The sequence below is a fragment of the Bombus pascuorum genome, chromosome 9, assembly GCF_905332965.1.
Source record: "Bombus pascuorum chromosome 9, iyBomPasc1.1, whole genome shotgun sequence".
In the NCBI taxonomy this organism is placed as follows: Eukaryota; Metazoa; Arthropoda; class Insecta; order Hymenoptera; family Apidae; genus Bombus; species Bombus pascuorum.
The window spans coordinates 11325925-11346776 of record NC_083496.1 but is presented as its reverse complement, the minus strand read 5'-3'; positions in this window follow the sequence as shown (position 1 = coordinate 11346776).

Sequence of the window (20852 nt, the reverse complement as noted above, 5' to 3'; positions counted from 1 at the left end):
CTCTTCATGAATAATTTAATGAAAAAATTAAAAACATATAAAAACTCTAGAACTCAAAGATAATAAGAAAATTGAACCCACATCATAAACTAGGTTTAGAATGAACCATCTCTGACACCTTAATGTAGGCAAAGGAACGACTATGCACAATTCGCAGTGTACACGCATGGTCTGGTTATCGAGCGTAGCGATCTACGTCGTGTTCGCGCCGCTTTGTTCGGATTATTCTTCGCGCGAGCGACGACCAATGGCCCCGAGACGCGTATACCGTTTTTACTATTCGTCGAAGGACGTTGTTCCGGCCACAAGCAAGAACGAAGAGTCAGAGGATCGAGGCAAGAACCGAGAAGAAGAAAATGCACGGATTCAACGCGCAGCCGGACGCATCGCGGCACGATCGATCGACTCCATCGATCGCCGCTCTCATCCGTGCATAACGTCTACGAACGCGACGCGACACGACGCGACGAACCACGACGTTCCACGCTTTGCCTCTGTTGACTTTGAATGACGTCTCACAATCGGGACCGATCGGCCCGGTCGCTTGCTTTGCATACAAGGAGCGGCGTAATAACGACAAGATTAATTAAACTCGTTAGGGAAATATCGACGAGGGTTGCTACAGTCCAGATAGCATGATCGAGCACCCTGGAGACCGCCGTGGAAAATAAAAGTAGAATAAGGAAGAATTGAGAAAGTTATAGTGGGAATAAGGTTGCAGGAATACGAACGCGGTTGGAAGTTGGGACTTGATGCAAGACGTGCACTCGGTTTAAAGGATGATAATGAAGGCGTTTTCTTGGGGAGTGAGGGACAGTGATGGATGCTCTTCGGCTCTGATTTCTGCTGCTTGATGGAGGTTCGGGATTTGGTAATCGGAGATTTGTAACGGATATTGGTATGAGAGTTGGTGTATAAAAATGGTTATGTGCAATGAGATTAATTTGCGGGTAAGGAACTCTTCATTAATCACTAGATTACAGTATAAAAATTCATATTTTTATGAACTGCAAAAATGTATTAAATAGGGATTTCTTTCGCTTACTAAATATTATCTTGACGTTTTATCTTGAATATTTAATGTATTTCCCGTATATCACGTAAATTTTGTACATTTCCGCAGTCTGTTAATCATTTTAACCCTCCTCCCTCCCTTAATGAGTCTTTTAGTAAACATTTAACTTTCAACAAACTATTTAAACTTTCTTTTCATTCTAAACTTAAACCCCCCTAAAGAAATACGGAAAGTCAACAAACCAATTTACCTTTAACTGGTGTGGTAAATGTCAAATCGCTGACAGACATAATATACTGCCGAAACCAATTAGTGGGCAAAGCCACACTGATTTCTGGTTAAAAGCAACATCCACAAAACACTATTAGAACGATTCAAACTTTCCTTACTTTCTAGCAACCATAGGGACACAGGGGAGTTTCGACGGTCAAAAAGTGCCACACGGGACAGGAGCTGGCCCTCGAAGCGCGTTTATCTCTCGTATGCGTCTTCCATCGCATAACACAGCCTGACGTTGAAATATCGATACACGCGCGGCACCCGGACGGCCTCCTCTTTGGAACTTAAAATAACCTCGCGAGCAGACACAAAGGCGGCACGTAGGAATTTCCGCGGCGCCGCGGTTGAACGCGCGCGCCACCATGGAATTACTACGCGCTCGCTGCGGCAAATTGATTTATCAGAACGGCTAATAGGTATAAATCGCGGACTGATTAATGCGCCGGCGTGGGAAACACCGAGTAACACTGTAAATTCGCAGCGACCTAGACACGGGAACGATGTTCCCGTCTCCTGCATCTTGTAGACGTTCGACGAGAAGTGCATGGTGGAAAAAGGGGAGAGGAGCAGCGTATATTTATTCTTGGACAAGATACGAATCTAGTCGGCGGTGGTACGACAAGAATGATCCGCATAATTGACGAACGCCGCTCGCCTAATAGCGAGCCAACCTAGAAAACTCCACCGCTCGATCGTAACATAAATCCCGACGATAATGAGATGGGTAAATATCGGTTGCCACGCACGTTTAACTGGAATACCTTGGAACTCTCCCTCAGCTCGGCCAGCTTCGATGCCAGAGTTATTGAATCCGTCCAGTCGTGGTTAAATCGATCTACGAGGCCTAGTTTTCTTTTTCTTTACATTTTTTTTCTTTTAGTATTTTTCCCCTTCCTATGTCTCGTTAGAATGAGTGGATTTATGAATATAAGGATAATGCATGTTGTCACGAGGAGGAAAACAGGTGCTGAGGAAAATTGGGTGCAATAAGTTTTAATGATCGCTTGGGTATGCATAGTGGTGTAGGTATACCGTAGCTCGCGCAAATATTTTATAGTTGAATATTTGTACATTTCTTTCATGAATTAGTTATATTAGTGTACGAAATATTTTGAAATTTTGTTAGAACCGTGATGACAACTCACGATTATGATTATGTCGATGAAGTTTGAAACAAATTCGATAATATATATGTCAGTTACAAGTTACAAAATTATCTATACTGCTCCATCTCTTTATTTGTAGATCCATAGTCTTCTTGCTTGTTTTTGATAGGCTGACCCTAACCCTCAACGCCCTTTATTTTTTTATTTTCTCCCATATTTCTTTCTGTCAGATTTCTGTTCCGATTTGAGAAATATTCGCTATTATACTAGAGAGCCATTCTTTATAATTCCTTTTATATTCTTTTTCTGTTTCCTAGCCGTTGCAGCTTCCTCCTTTTTTTGAATGTTTCATTCATACCTTAAGGTTCTCCCTCGCTACCCTTTTTTATTACATCTCTTTATTCCCTCGTCGCTCTATATTTCTATACCTACCTACGTATTGTCGTGTCCCTGTGTATCCCTATCGTCATATCTTTGCGTCGTCACACCATGTTTTTCTTTTTTGTCCCCCTATGCCTACCTATTCAACAGTCTTCGTACTTTATATTCCTTTATCGCCACATTTTTCGATATCCGAGTTGTTCCAACCGTACGTCCCTCCATTTCTATTCTCTTTATACGTTCTTGATCAACGTTTTCTTACACCTTTTACTTTCTTCACATCTCTATCTTATTTCCATCTTTTCTTTTTTTCTCTTTATTCTATCATCCGTTCTTTATGAGTCTTTCATTACATTCATCGTCACATTTATCACTTTTGTATAAATTTTATCGGTGCCTTTACGTAGCATACGACCGTGTCCAAGGCTAGTCACTCGTAGTGCCATATACGCAGACGTTTCATTGCTCAATTAACGACCCACGCGCATATTCAGCCACGTATACGTGAACGTCGTCGTCGGACGAATCGGGATGTCGTTCAGGCTGCCCAGGCAAATGGAACACGAATTGTCGGACAGGATACTTCGTAAATATAGACGATCCTATCCAGAAGATCACAGTGTGTACGACCGGCAATTGACGAGTTACACGTGCAACAGGCTGTGTACGTGTCGAGTCTCGGATGACGAGCGAGAAAAAGACTCTGGAGGCTCCAAGCGGTCGTAAAGGGGATGTTTTCTTGTTAGTCGTACCTTTATCATTGCTGTTACCAGCGGTGATCATCGATGATCCCGATCCTGCATCGCGTTTCCTGTCAAACAGACTGATTTGCATCTCGATGTTGATGGATTTTTGACAAACACAACATCGACGGAGTTGCTGTGCTGCCTGGAGCTCATTCAGTCATCATTAGACGGTAGCCGTGAATCTTATAAGAAACAGGATTGGAGAGTTTGTTTCATACAGAACTGAAAATAAAACTAACGATATAGTATAATTATGTTTATAAAGAGATTGTAAGAATTGAATGGAGAAACCAATCTCTTAGAAAGATACAAAAGTGTTTTATTCTGAGCCGAAATATAGGTACTGCCATGAAAAACATCTTAATGAAAAGTTCTCCACGATAAATGTTCAAATATCTTCGTGAGTCAGTGTACAAAATGACGCGGTGCAGATGTGTTGAAATGTTACTTGAAAAAAGCTTTTCCAAACCATTATTTGAAAAACCTGAAGTTTTGGAAATGTTCTTTCTTTCATAATAATATCAGAACGTACGTGTTAATTCAATTAACGAAGTTTACTTCAGTCCATAGCTAGTCTTCGAGCACCCGCCCAGTATATTGCATTAAAGCAGCAGCGTAGGAGTGAAATAAGCCTAAGAATATTGATTTATGACATGCCGTTATTATTGAGTGTCCAAATTTCAAAATCTAGAAACTTATCAGCGACGATTTCTAGACCTCAATTTCTGCTTTCAAGAAACGAAAGATTAAATTCTAAAATGTCTAAAATTCCTCGAAAACAAAAATATCAAGCCAATAGGTTAACTGTAAAGACAATTAGTAAACGTAAACGTTTCGGTCAACAATATGCTACAGCTCGTGAGATTAAGACGCGCTTAAATTCGTTAGGACCTCTCGGCTTCTTTACAGCTCTGCACAATACGTTTTTGTTGGTTCAAATTGCACGAGCAGAGATAATGTTCGAAGATGGTCGTTCCCTGTTAGAAATATTCTACTTAACCTCGTTTGCGCGTTCTTCTGGTTTAATATCATCAGCCTATTTCAGTAAACGTTGTGGAGTCTCTATGGAAAGAACTCATTCGGTTGGAAACGAGGTTAAAGGCAGTTTTATATACCTGCGAGACAAAATTACTTTCTAAACGAGCTTGCGCGCAAGCTTGTTCGAAACTGGCCCGCGAGGATTCGCAATAGCGGTTGAACATTGAAAAAATGGTCGGTGATTTGGGGCAAATTGAATTTAGAAGAAATGCTCGGGACGAATGCTGATGCGAATCCAAGCTGCGCCAGTTTCACGCCTGAAACTTATCACTTTGTCATTTAAAGATAGTGTCTTCCGTTTTATGTTGTAGGAATTTTGAGATACAGACAGGATTTGATTCTTGAAATTTCAAATAAAATATCCACGATATTCAAAGATACAAATTACAAAATCTAACTACACTGTAGTCACTGCACTTTAAACCATCCTTCTCGTTTTCATTTCTATATATTAACTATCAACAAGAAAAATAAAACGTTAATGTTACAACACGAGCACAAGATTGAGAATTACATACAAAACACCTGTAATAAAACTGTCGAGCAATGGGGTATCACTATCAGAAAATGTAAAATAAGCTAAATAAACGTTTATCACATCAGAGACGATCACATATCATAAATATTCTACAACCAAGATACATGTTTTTTCCGCTGCCGGTGAAAGCGAGACCTACGAATAACGTTTAGCCATCGGTGGCTACGTAAACGCGCGACCGTAGCAACTTCCTGCAGCTCGTTAATTAACGCGTTCAAGAAAACTCGTAACTGTGTTCCTGCTTACCGTACTGTCCTCTATAATACACCTGTTTAATTTCGTGGTCGAGCCAGTTCCCTGTCGCGACTTAATTCGAGACGATTACTCTGCAAAATAGATACACTGGTCTCGTTACGTGGCTCGTTAACTCGTCCTATGTAAATCACGATTATTATATGCAGAGGAACGGATGATTTTATTTTAGGCAAGTATGCTGTTAAATGAAAGAAACACGATTTATGTCCATCTATTTGAAATGTTTCAAACTTGAATGTGACATCAATGATTGAATATAATAACTTAGCTGATATTACGTCGAATCCTAATGAGTTTAAAAAAAGGGAAAACGTTTAGGAATTTCAAAGCACGCGATGGAATCAAGGTGAATATTATATAAAGGAAGTTTCTAAGCACCTTTGCACAATGGAATTTATATTACCTATTGATAAAATTTTACGAATCACAAATTACAAGTTATCAGTGTTAATACGTATTGTTTTGTAAGAAATGGAATTTAGACAAGTATTACCAATATATGTATAAATATCTCGTTAATAATTGCCGACTCTGCTGGGGAAGGGGTATTTTAACAACACGTGGATTAGAGCATATACGTAACAGCTTCTGATTATACTCAAACAATAGAACGTAAAAGTTAAGTGAAAGTTGCATCGTTAATCACGAATACACGTGGAAGGTTTTTACTATATTCGTAAAACCAAGTTTCTAAAAACATATCTACGTAATCAAATACAATTTGCCTAATATCCTTCTAGACATTTTCATTAGTTTCTCCATAAATACATTGCCAAGAAACTGTAAATAGCTTTATTTCAAACCAACCTATCAAAGTATTAACGAAAACTACTAAATTAAAATTCTGACAAAATATATGTAAAAAAAAATACAGATAACAATTATCTGAATTAAACAATCGAAACGAATATTACCAGCAACGAAGGCGATATTACCATCACAAATTGAACGTATAAATCTATTACTTCATTTGCATCATCGTGTTCGATTCTTCGTGTTATGATACTAACATGCACGAAGAGTCATCGAGAGAAAAGCCAAGACAAAACGAAACACAAACCTAGCCAGTGGACACGCCGCGCCGCCTCGAAGCCCTTTGACGTCATAATTGCTCCGTATAATCCAGGAATATAACCGGTAATTTTCCGCGACGGTCGAGAGCCACCGACAGAAATAACGAAGACCGTTAACCCTGGCTGCGTGTCGCGAGTCGTCGTTAAGCGTCCTCGACTGGAACTTTGCGCGGTCGTCTTCGTGAAACTCATCTCGTGACCACGACGATTTGCCCGTCGGTTCTTTTCCGTTTCGTGACGATGAACGGTTTCTTGACGGTGAATGCCGACCACTTCCGCCGATTCGAACGGTTAATTGTCACTGGAAGACCCGTCATGCCATGGATATCTGGCCACTTTAGTCAGGTGTCATCATCGATAGTATTACGGGTTTAGCGACTATTGCATGTACTGCCTTGGTGAAGAAGGTGAATTAGAGGAAGGGGGAATTCGTCACCAAGGGGAAGGAAGTAAGAGGTCTTGATTGCCGACAAGTCGTGTTTAGGGCGCCGCCGTTTTAGGCAAAAAGTCTGCCGCCGGGTTCTGTTCCTTCGTCGCCGTCACACCGATGTAATTTCCGATTGGTTCCCAGGCTTTTTACGCGATGATGTTTCCGAAGAATTAATGAAGGGGCTCTGTTCTTGTGAGAAGGTCTGAAAAATTCGTGGGAACATCCGGATTTTTGTGGAGAGTGCTAAGTGTTAGATATTGCTTCAAATCGTTGTAATTTTTCATCAATGCGTCGGATTCAAGACGAGTAAGGACCAAGATAGAATTAATTTATTTCTAAGTTTCCTTATTAATTAGAATTCGATTTTAAATGATTTTACTAGAATGATCGTAGAATCTGTACTCGAATAAATAGTTGTAATAATTTACTGTTTCATCGATATTCTATGTTTGTGATATTATTACTTTCAGTGATATCGGAAAAGTACAGAGTTAGTGAAATTGCACAAAATTGCAAAGTAAAATTTGATCGAAGAAATAAGGCATAACATCCCAGGGTCAATCAAAAAGAAATCCGTCAGCTGTTCGGACAGTTCAATTACCGGAGTTCAGAAATTCGACTGTTGGATTCTTTTTCTCTTTAAAGCACATTATTATCTATCACTCAGTGACATGTAGCGTATGAAAAGGAAATTGTACCCGATCCTTAATCCCATGCAGTCATACATCAAACTTGACTTTGCGTCCTACTTCCTTCTATATACCTTTCCAACGGCATCGATTGAACTTACTATGGGCTTAAACTTTGATCTATACTATCAACTATAATAAATAATGTTTTAAAAAATAGCGGCTAATAAAATCTATTGAGAAATCTATTAACTAACATGTTCATTTCTTATATTTCTTATATATCTTGGATATTATTTCATTACAGTTATTCCAATATAAAATATAAAACAAAATAAAAACTTATTTCATTTGACTGTTAAATGATGGAATAGTTCAAAGACAAATCACCTGCTTATTAAAATAAACTATCCAATAGTCACTTCAAAATAACATCTACTCAAATGGAATGATATATCACGTAAAAAATCATTTTTCAAATATTTTAATTAAATAAACCTCAAGTTTCTTTAATGGAAACTTTCCTATAACTTCGAAACACGTAGCAAAGAAGATTTTACACTTCCTACTTTATCTACCCTTCAACTTCCTGTATTTGATAAATTCTCTCGCATTCTTGAGCCCAACGTCTCGTGCACAGTCACACTTCTCTATTACGTAGAGTAATACCAGCAAAAAGATATACTCGTCGTAAATAGCGAGAGACACCGTGCTGAGACGAAGGATTCAGGAAACGTTGAAGTCGAAATAGCATCGATTCGTCTGTAGACCGTTCAATTACCGGATCTCTTCGACCGAGTCGGTTTCTTGCAGCGTTCAACAAAATTCGTGAAACGACGGAAACACAAAATGAAAAACGAGAAGGACGAGGAAGCTTTGCAACGCTTCGCTGGTTCGCTGGCAGAACGTTCGCCGACTGTCGTCGAGGATTACGTCAGTCGGCCCAAGGCGGATCGTAATAGCGCGATGCGAGTGGCAAGAACACAGTGACATGCCTAATGTCGTATTGCCATGCTTGGGAAGGCAACACGTAATGCCTCGGACCCATGGCTGGCTCGCGGCTATACATTCATCTTCGCTTTTGTCGTCACGCGGAATCACGTCTTCGTCCCTTTTTTCTTTGCCTCTTCGGTTGCCTTGTTTCTCTGTTTGCTACGGAAATATGGACGCGTTAATACGGGTGGGAAGTTCAGCACGCTCCATGACGAATCGCCTGGGACGTAAAACTCTCGGAGTTTTACGAATCGTCGCCTTCAACGCCTGCTTTTAGCTTCTGACGCTTGAAATAGTTTGACATGCGTTGTCGATCCTGCTATGTGAAACACTGAAGCATTTTCTCACTCCGAACGTAGTTCTGACAGATAGTTCACTCTTCCTAAGATGAAATGGGTTTTATAGTTAGTTGTAAAATAGCATTTGAAAAGTTTCTTTATGCCATAATATTTAGGTCTTCGTTATTCGTCTGTTGTTGGTAAGGTATAAATAATGGGACAATTTTTCATTTTTAGAACATATAATATTTCTAGATATTTTTTTACGTATTGCTAGTAAAAACATGAAAATGTAACTTAGATTTATTTCACGCTTGATTTTTAATATTTCAAAAAGTAATATTTAACTGACCTGTAATAAAAATGAGAAAATGATACTAGTTAGTAAAATTTCATTTATTTTATTCGCAAACTTATTGCTGTTCCACGAGGATACTTATTAATATGGATAATTTGTGACTTATTAAATTTCATTAACAATGTTACTTCAATTGTGCAAGAAAGCACAGATTATACTTTGCACAGAAGATATAAAATATAAACCACTTTAAACTTTTGTTCTCGTATTTTTTTATTCGAGAATACAATGGAATAATTCAGAGCAATGAAATAATAAAAATAATAATATGAGTATGAATATAATGAAATATTAATAAAATAAATGAGTAACGCCGCTATAGTGGAATAGTTTATCTTCAAAGCGGAAACCTTCAGTGGGATACCTTATACATTTCTTTACGCTTCCAGGATGTCGACAATTTTTTGGATTGAAGGGAAAGAATATCGAAGAGACACTGACAAATGACCGAATCAACTTAATGCATTTCCAGTGTATATACGTTTTCTAATCGGCACGCGAAACTTCCATTTGGCTGAGATTCGCGTCCTGAAACTGATCGCTCCATTCCCGCCAGCGAAATCCTCTCGTGAGAGAACTATACTACCCGGAGCAGTGTAGCTTACTCTAACGGCATTGGCTTTGGTCATAGATTTAACCTTATATAACCTTATTTAACCTTAATAAATGGAGAAGTGAAAGAGGAACATAGACAGGATGTAGGAAGACTTCAGGGTCGATATACAGTACGAAAATAACGCGGTAAATATAACAAAATTAAAATAAAAGGAAGAATACAATTTCAGATTAAAGCTTTCGTCGATAGCAAAATTTTCTTCTCAGTTTCCTCTCAAGAAGCGATACGCTACTTTTATTCGACCAGATTTTGTTGTTAATTCTTGTTTGTACGAATCAGTTCAGTCAAGAATTACTGCGATACAATATTCTTTTTTGAAGTGTGAGGAAGCAACAGCAGTAAATATTTAATAAAAACGGAAAGGCAACAGTTAAGTTAAAAGTATTGTTGAAATAATTATTAGAAACATATTAAAAATTTGAATCGTAGTAATTTTGTACTTGTCGTCAATTGGATCATCGCATGGAGTAATATTTCACGCAACAATACTACTCTGAAGCAAAACGTAGTAGAAACGGAAGCAAAGACGTAGGGAAGGAAGCAACCGACAAACGAAAAGCTGTCAGTACCCAGGTGTATTGTAAGACGTCGTGCGGAAGGCTGTCGGGAAAAATAGGAAACACGGTATTCCACTTATATTAGGTGTTATCAGCAGCACTTTCATCGAGAAAATAATAAAGATAAGGGAAAGTGACGCACAAACTGACGCATGAAGTTTCCCATTATATTCGGTAAACGAAGAGTCTCGTGACGAAGTCAAGTTTCCAAGATCTATGTTTAACAAGAAAAAAAGAAAGAAAAGAAGCCTGAAGAACGTGGAACAATCTTGGAAAGGAGATAGATATCAGAGATGTACGTCTCGCGATTCACCATCAAAAAAGAGAAAGAAAATATAAAAAAAGAGTAGAAAGTTGTAAAGTCATAGAGAAGTCAAAGGTGAGAGAAAAAAGTGAGACATGGGTGAGAAACACGATATTCCACTTGGTAACTCCATCCATGATCAGTTAAGAAATTGGTATCGATTTAATGAAATGCACCAGGTACAAGTGATTGGTGACCTGGATGTTGTGGCCGATTCCATGTGTTAATTGAGATTAATGCCAGCTGTGAATTCTCAAGGATAAACGGAAAGTTTCTCGTAGACGGAATAATTACGTAGATAGAAATCTAGTACAACGGTCTATGTTGTAGCCAGGCCCCGTGTACTTTAACTACTCCCCAGGATGAGAGGCGAGCACTGATAACCGCCTTGAACCCACCGCATTTGCCCGTTGTGTGTGTCTGCCTACTTGCATTTGCAACCGAGTTGCTAGAATCTCGTATCCTTCTTACCCCCTCGAGGCTTCCCCCCATTATTCTGCGCTTCCCTTTGTTCGACAACCTCCTTCTGTTGCTATTTTCGTCTCCCTCCTTTGGATTAATGCCGGAGGTCACACCGGCCTGGAGAGATTTGATAGACTGCTTCAGAAAAGACATCCTGGCCAGATTAGGCAAGGAAACATTGTACTTTATGCATAAATTCTGACGATCTTATTTTAGATACCAGACATCGGTGTTGATGTTAGTGTTTGATAGAATCCAATTGATAATGATCTGTACGTGTACCTATAGTGGCAAGTTTTGTTGCATATTCTTACTTTTTCAAGAAGCGTTTTTTTAGCAGGATTTATATATTCGATTTTCACACATCTTTCATAGCGTAAAATTTCTGTAGTCATATAATACTACTAAAAAGTACTACTAGATGACACGAATGCTATAACAAACACAGTGGTATGTAAATACCTCTTATAGTCGTTGTATATAAAAATGTTCTATACAAAATGCAGGAAGTAAAAATTTGTTTCTGTTTGAATTATACTCTTAATTGTGATAGAATGGAAGTATATTAACATTTTGGTGGGGTTCTAAAATACCATAATAAAATATTTAGATATGACATTAGAAGTTATACTTATTAGTCTCTATCTAAGTCAAGATTATGATAGAATTTTATTTATATATAATATCTTTCGTTATTGAACACGTAAGGTACGAATTGCACAAAAATATATATCATTACATAGTTAAGAAGTGCTAAAAAGAAAATCGTGTATTTTTTACCTCTTAGGTCGAACAAAATTGTACGTCAAGGGGTTAATTTCCATTAACTGTGTTTCGTGCACTACTCGAGACACCTACTATCATTTTCTACGATCTCACTGTATCCCCATTATCAGTCCCCCATTCGCGCTGATTCCAAAACGGTTCCACACCACTCGTGACCCGGCGTTATCCTCTGCACATAAATAACCGGCGTTCCCAGTGGTTCTAGACTGCTCATGTTCAGTCGTTTCTAAAGAATTTACCGTTGCGCCGTAACATCGTGTACCTACACCCGCTATGGGCCCTCGTCCGTTCGTATGTTTGCACACGAAGATCCAGCGTCCGCGATTTAATCGGTAATCGCAGCCCGCTTAGGAAAGCCAGCCGTGGGTCACGATTCTTCGGACCAACATCGCACTCTGGAGCTCCTCCTTCTTCTGGCAGCTTCCCAACGTTGAGAAGTGTGGCCGAGGAAGTAGTTTAATCGGCGTGATAAATTGTAATCGTCGCGAAATCAGGCAATCATGACTTAGGATCGATACAGTCGAGTGGCCAGACGCGTTATGCTTTTTAAGATTGAAAACGCTATCACGTCCGTTTATTATTACACGTATTATTATATAAATGTATAAAAATTCGCATTCCATTAAGGAACATCCTTACATCAGATATTCAAAATACGTTAATAGATATTAGTAAAAGAAATGTATTCCATTAGAATTTTATCAAAAAATTTGAAAACTGAAGTGACTTATTTATCATCGATATCGACATATTACAAAACTGAGCTTACTGATATCCAATATGGTGTCCTATTTTATCAGCAAGACACTGTATCATTATACAAAATGAGACTCCTGAACCACAACAAAAAAAGCACAAAGCAAAAAAACTAGTTAAAAACGAACACACGTAAACTCGCTCTTGTTCATGATTGTCGCCTCTAATTATCCATAATTATTGGCAATACTTTCCCAGAGGCGATGACTGGACGACGACACTGACGTCTGGACGAAATGTCGTGGTGCTCCGGTAGTCGATAGTTTGAATGGAGTTTCAAGGGAACCAACAGGCGTACGACCTCGATAAAAACTAGTTTATTAATATGGGTAGCACGTTCGCTGTAATCTGCGCGTCTCAGCTGGTTCTCGAGGGCAGGCGATCGCGCGCGAGCGGCCATCGAGCGGCGCTCCACGATTAGCCGCGTGCAGTGATGGGATCTGAAACACTTCGAATCGCTTTGAATCTGTATACACTGTGATCATAAATTCGCAATACAATTGAAGTTAGGAAAATTGTATGACTCAAAATAAGAAGAAAATCAAGAGTAAGAAAATTGCTTTGGAATCGTCATTTTCGAGAAAATCAAGTTTAGAAATTCGTCATCGTATGTATAGTATCAATTTTTCAATTCGCGCGCCTTCGTAAATCAGGATAGGACCATTACATTTTACAATTACTTTTATCAATATAAAGAAACTATTCAAAATATTAACCGAATCGACAGATAAATGATTTTATACACAATTTGTTGTACTCGTTCAAATTATTATTCCTGTAGTGTATTATTTGCATTTTTCAGTTCTTCGAAAATAAAAACAGTTGTTGCTTCTAGCCCGTTAATTCTTTCTCGGCTTTTTAAAATAGTTTTTCTCAAACCCAGAGCTTCATATCCAATATCTTCATTCTACGTTTCCGAATTATTTTTCACGAGAAATCACTCTTTGCTCGGTTATAACACCAATTACCGGACACCTTGTATAATACAGATTCGAAGAGATTCGAAGTGTTTCAGATCCCATCACTAGCCGCGCGCGTTGCTTCGAGAAATCGCCCCGCGGATACTTTGAATTTCTTCGTGAACCGTTTATCCCTCGGTAAGGGGCATGATTTAGTGCACGGGTGCACGCGCAACCCGGAGTCCAGCACTCGCGTACATCCATTAGAGGATAGAACGCACGTCCGATCGCATTAACGAACCTGAACGCGATTGCGTGGACGACCGTCGTCGAGTTTCTCGAATCTAAATCTAACTAAGACGGAATAGAATGATTGAACCTTGATCGGGTGAACGCAGACGAGGATGATTCGCGTTTCTCCTGTTTATTACCGTGACGTCTATGTCGGCAGTCTCTTGAATGATTCCTTCCGTGGCTGATGAAGCGATGATTGCGGGATCTAGTTTTATGGAGATTGGTTTTGCGATTGGCCAGCGTTTTTTGTCACCATTGGCCTGAGCTTAGGAAGTTGTTAGAGAGTTTTTGTGAAATTATAGGCAGATTCTGATTCGAGTCACATCCAAAAAAAGGGTGTCTCTTGGGACCTTGTTTTAGTTGAAATAATAAAATAGATTACTGTCAAAGCTTCTGTGGTAAACTCGTTAGAATATTTATTATCAATTCTTTTAGTATAAAGCGAGTTCGAGATTGATCGTTTTCTGCAATTTTCTTCATTCTTCATAGTATCACAGCGTAATGGACGATGTTGTAGACATGTTATATTATCGAATAAACCAAACGAGATATCGCGATACCAATTCATTACTGACCATGTTGTACTAATGCAGTTTCATCTGATTTTTTAATGTTAATTTATAGTATTGAATTCTAGTTTTTAACCCTATGGTTACAGCGAGAAAGAGAGATAGAGAGGAATTTCAAGGATATATTTAATATCTTCCCCATCGTCAATCCTTCCTCTATCTATATTTTATTGAATAAAACGACAAGTTTCCAAAGATATAAGAGTAGAGACACTCGATCCTAAGATATCTCAATTTACAACGCTGTTCGGAACAAATTAATTTTGACACGGAGTTGTTTACGATGCATGCATCCAGCTCGCGTGTCTAACTCGAACAACAACTCTCGTTATTTAGATTCAAACAGCAAACTTTCTTCGAACACGCGTGTAACGCGTGTACCTATCTCTGATGAAGCATTAGCAGATAATACGTGTTCCATCATTGATAAACATCTAAAAAGCTGGCCAACCGGAGACCTGTGAATGTAAGTAGCTTAAGAGAAGATATTATCGAAGTCCGGATATCAAAATGAGAGGAAATGTGACCGCTTTCGAAATAAACTCGTTTCTTCTTTACACATGGGATCCGTATCGCGAACAACTTATTCTTCTAATCTCGTTCAACGCCGTATTAACGAGCTCGGAACGGATTACACGCTGTCTTTAATTATCCTTCACGAATGACGCTGCAATTAATCATCGTTGATACAACCACCACGAAATGCAGTCACAAAAAAAAAAAAAAAAAAAGAAAACATATTCATCCAAAACTGTGATATTGCGCTATAGTTGGTTCCATATTTTAAACTTTGTACACAATTTAAGTATAGACATTTTTATTATAATTGTGAATTACGTTTTCCTTTGTTTTCTGCACTATGTTTTTTACATTAGTATAGTAAGATAACGTGTAAGATAAAACGAAAACTGTTTAAAAATTCAAGCTACAAGTAGGTAGGTTATCTAGCTTTATAAAATTTTTAATATCTTTTATAAGTCGGTCATTTTTAATTGACTTAAATTCCTTTAATATTCAATTAATTTTGCCATCAAACTCTTACTAAATCCACCTAAATTCTCTGATAACTGTCGTTTCCAAAATTCTTTGTTAATTGCTTGAAGAGACAGTAACATGAACGCAACAAGATCTATAATCCTAGATATAGAAAAATGTTAAAAGCAGCGTGTCACAACCATTAAATGTCATCTCCTACGAAAATATTCGTGCTCGCCAACGCCGACGTTTTCCAGGTCTCACGCCAATAAATGTTTTAACAGCGACGCGCGAACCAACGTTCTCCATCGAGACTACACTTTTTGCCAGTTAAAACGGTGTTAACGCGAAACTGGCACTCGCCACGATCGCATTCCGGGACCCTATCTTCGAGGAAAAGGAGCGGCTCGCAGAGAAGAAAACAGCTCGATGCGAATCGCATTTTACGCGAAACGACGAATCCAGGATATTTGCCAAGCTGATCCAAGAACGACGTTAAACCGTGCCTTTCTATTCTTTGCTGTTTTTATATTCAATCGAACATGATTTTCTGGTCATGTTTGTAGGTTGTAAGGATTCAGCGAAATTTATCCGGTTCTTTTTTCAGTAATTGTAATTGTTGGAAACGTTTTATGCTTTACGGATTTCGTAAGTGAACAGTCGAGTTACTTTGCTTAAATCTTTATTTACGATTTGTATAATATAAACGATTATAATTATACAAGAAAAAATGCACTTCTGCTGATGTTTTTGTCACGTTCTATTTATTTTTAATTAATTATTATTTGAAATAATGCTACGTACCTCTAGCGTTTTTTACGCTTATAAATGTAGAGGAAGGATGAATGCTAGCAAATATATAGAATTAGTTAAATTTATTTTTACATTACAGTTACATATATTTTAACCATAATGCAATTAGTATTATATCCATTAAAAATCATAGTTCTATTTTGCAATAACCTCGAAAGCTAAAATAAATTATTTCAACACAACTTGTCCATCTGTAAATCCCTCTGTAAATCGAATTTACAATTTTTCGATTATTCGGAATGGAAAGAAATAAGGGAAGTAAAATATAAGACCTGTATCGTTTGAATAGTTGAATAATAATTACGTGCAACACCATATGTATATATAGACCTGTTCAGCGATAATTTTCTCTTAATCTCGAGTAATACGAGTATATTTTACATACTTGCTTTAATCTTTGATCGAGAGTCCTGTTGCAAATGAAATATAAATGTTATCATTCAATTTATCCGGTGTACATTAGGTTCCTCTTCTTTCTGGCTTTTAAAATAGATAACTCGTTAAATCGAATCGTATTTATAAGGTGTTCCTTAATTATCCTTGCGGAACGATAGAAATAAATAGGGAACGCGCAGCAAGGCATTAGCTTTCGGAACGCATCGATTTCGCAGGATGTTCTCGCGATATTATTCCTGTGCAAAGGAATATCACAAAACAGTTACTCCAATTTTCTAAGAGATTACAGTTTACTCGGCCTCCGAGTCACAACCTCCAGTCTCAGTACCTTCCCGTTCAAGAATTCATGAATTAACTCGGAACTTGCAAACACTGCCTTCTTTAATCATGTTACTTTTCATTATATATACAGAGTGTTTCACAAAGATGGAATTAAACTTCAGAAGCGTATAGTATTCATTAAAATAACCAAAAACGTCTTAATAAGCATAGGTCCAAATATCACTAATTTTGAAGTATATGTATATAACACATTCTATTCGGTGAAATGTTATCTACTTTTGTCTACACCATATTATTATGTCTTAAAGCTTAAAATCTCTTTTAGAATCATTATTTAAAATGTAAAAGTAAACTGAGCAATGTATATAATATGAAAAATCTACATGGTCATGAACCTTCTAATAATTAAACGACAAGGGACCCTATCTTATATCTTACAACCGACAAGCATTCATCTGTTACTATCACTGAATTGTATCAATGCATTTACCTAGTACTGGTATATATTATATTTACTATGCCCTGCTATTGGCTCGGTAACTTATACAACAATAAGGATTCCTGCGTCGTTACAAACTGATAGTTGAAAACATATGTCAAAAAAGTATAGTTGAATACGATACAGAAATAATTGTTTAGCTTTATTTTTTGTACATCTATTACTGTAATTATTCTATTATCTAAATTATTTTCTCCTTTTACTTGTTCGAATAAATGAAGTTCTACTGTAAATATCCCTGAAGTTTGACCTAAACTTCGTGAAACAACCTGTATACATACAGCTAGCTAACTGGAACGCACTGATTATCCTTTCGCAGGAAGTTACTCTAAATTACCACTTTTTTCCCTGCTTAATCACCGATCAACCATCTTTTCTCCTTGTCTTAATCTTGTAGCTCGTTGATTTCGCGAATTAAGCGATCAGTTCTCTGATCATCCGTAGATCGCTCTTTTTCTGTGTGTATTCGCGACCTTTTCCCACCATATTCCGCTGTTGCCCGTTCTCCGCCAATCGAGCAGGAAATTAAATGTACGAGTACACGATCGACTAGCACCTGATAACATCGCCACACGGCAATCTTCCCGCGGTGAGTAAAAATTGTATGAATGACGGCTGCAACTGGCGGAACCGCGGGTGGTCCATCGGTCGTTATAATCCTTAGACATTCAGCTCGACGATAAAGGGATATCGCCAGAATGCACGTGCATCTGGAACGTTTTATTACCGCATCGCTGCCTTTTCTGACCTTAATGAAACTAACTTCAACCGCTACACTGGCGAAAGGTTGCCAACACTGTACACATCTGAACGTGACTTACATCTCCTAGCTTTCCAACTGGTGATGAATCACGAAGTTATGAAATCAACCAGTGAACCGTATTACGAAAGTATCGATATATTTTCAAGGCTCAACGAAATTAATCGTAATTAAGGGAAAGTTTGGTGTAATCGCATTGTGTAATATGCTACAAAAAAATATGTTTGGACAGGAAGAGCGGTAGAGGAACTTAAATATGATCTTAGACTATTCATTAGTAAATTGAGTTTAGGTTTGGGTTAAGTGACATTTATTCTTTGAAATTCTTTGGGAAAATTCTCTTATGGAACAAGTTTCCAAACAGTTGATTTATCAAATGATTATATGGTGTAGTGGAGTTTTGAATAACTCTTTTGTAATTTTTTCAGATCTTTGAAAGTCGGAAGTTATGAGTTGCACGTAAACAAATACATTACGCATAATTAGAACAGAGTACAATATTTGTAGAGACAAAAACGATACAATTAGAGTAGAATCGATTATTTTCATAAAAGTTTGAATTTACATAACGAACCACAATCTGTTCATCCCACAGAATGCATTTCTGCGATATACGAGACATTTTTAACATCGAGTCTAGAAATAGAATAACATAGGGTCTCACGCTGTGTTATCCCATGAATCTCTTGAAAGCGGAAATACACTTAGATTCGTCAGTGCAATCCATTAGAGCCGTCTAAGGATACCAAAACATTCAGATACATGCAGGATCTCCAGCATGGTTAGGCATCCCTCGGCGATATCTGCTGGAAAAATGCGAGTTTACGCGGGCGCAATTTACGCCGTCCGTAAGGCACGACGGACGGGATCGAGTAAATCATCGTAGGAAGCTGCGTCGAGTGTTTTACGCACAACTTAGCCCGCGAGCACGAATTTACGATTCTTCCTTGGCAAAGATAACCGAAGATATAGTATACCAGGGGAAAAGAACACGAGGAAGAAGAAGCAGAATACGAAGGAAGAGAAGAAGTGGAAGAGAAAGAGGACGAAGAGTAGGAAGAAGCAAGCAATACGTCGCAGGCTTACGCTTATGCTTACTAGCTAGAAAGTTATACGAAGAACGAATGTGTTGGTTCTTATAGGTGTACTCTTACTTGTGCATGCGTAGGAAGGTAGCCAGGTAACGTATAGGTACGCGACACGTCGCGTCGTAGAAACTGTATTTGTACAGAGATTCCTGTGTGGGTAACTAGCTAGATCGTTATGTAGGTGGGTTCAGAACCCTGGAATTGCTTTGTGCTACTCTCTTGGGTGCAACTTTCCTTCTGCGATATCTGTGGGGTGTGCAATAAAACACGAAGCCTGTCGATCGCTCGTAAAAGCTGATGAGGATTTTCGCGTTGCAGTTTATCACCGTGCCTCCGCGTGTAGCCAACGTGCGACGATTCGTTGCACGCAACAGTCTCGAGTGTGCGATTGAGTCACAAAGACCGGAATATGTACCGAAGCGTTCCTTTTTTCAAATGCTTCTACTTTTATTTTATACTTCGTAATATGAAGACTATGGGAAAACAAGACTTATGTGTTCCATTTCTTAAAGGAACCATTTATAAAATTCAGAATACATCGTTAATTTACCCCATGTTACCAAAATTGTCCGTTTACTTAACTTTTGCGCTAAAGATATCTTCTCCCGCTCTCTTATGGTATTAAAATATTGAAGATCCTTTGAAGATATTCTTATACCGTCAGTTTTTACAAAATTTTATTAGTTATAAATTATTTTTGAGAGCCTATCTTTGAATTTAACAAGTTGTTTTCATTTCCAATTGTCTCATATTACAATACCATTTTTCGGTTATGCAGTGGAATTAGAATGAAAAAATTAACAAAAATATACTTGTATCTTTCTTGTATCATCTCCATATTCTAAAGTTGACTGACGTGTAATGCAGCAATTTAAGCGTATGCGGCTTTCTCTTTCCTGTATCGTTTAATCACATCAGTTATTCACTTTAATTTATCGAGGAAGAGACATCAAGAAGCGACTTAATTTCTATTCTGCTTACAGTGCGGATAGACTACTTCCTCCATAAATAAGTTTTTAATTAGGGATAGTTAAGATGTATAAAGTGATAGTTAATGTCTTGTTGCTCTAGGTTATAACATTATTGCTACCGCGTGTATTCCTGTTTCGGTATCAGTCGATGAAGGTCTCTTTTACTTAGAGAGCTCGAATACGTTCTCTGTTATGGAATAGCCAGCAGTCCATCGAGGTTGTCGACCTGCTATATCCTTTTTTAGCAGTCGACTTTTTTGTCAGAACTATAGTTTTTCTTATAGAATGTGCCTCCAATCTTACTCTCTGTTACCTACGTCCTGTAATTTCGAGTCGTCAAAGTCAAACATTTACATTTTATTCATATGTAATATGCATAAACCGTTATAATGTATACTGAAGTTACATTCAACGCAAAGAAATAAGAAAAGCAGAGTAAGAGATACGTTTGCTTAGAAGAAAATGAAGCAGTCATCTAACTCATGGGTAGAGAATTCCTTTTTTTTTTTTTAATTGATGAGTAATTAAATTGATAGGTAATTGAAAAATAGTTTTAATATATTCCGCAACTTGTACAATACTATTCACTTTATCCAATATGCCTCGGAATGGATAACTATATTTTTAAATCAACTAACAGCAATAAAGAGTTTAATTAATGTAGTTTCGATGCAAAAAATTAAATTAGATCCCAAATAAGGGAGAC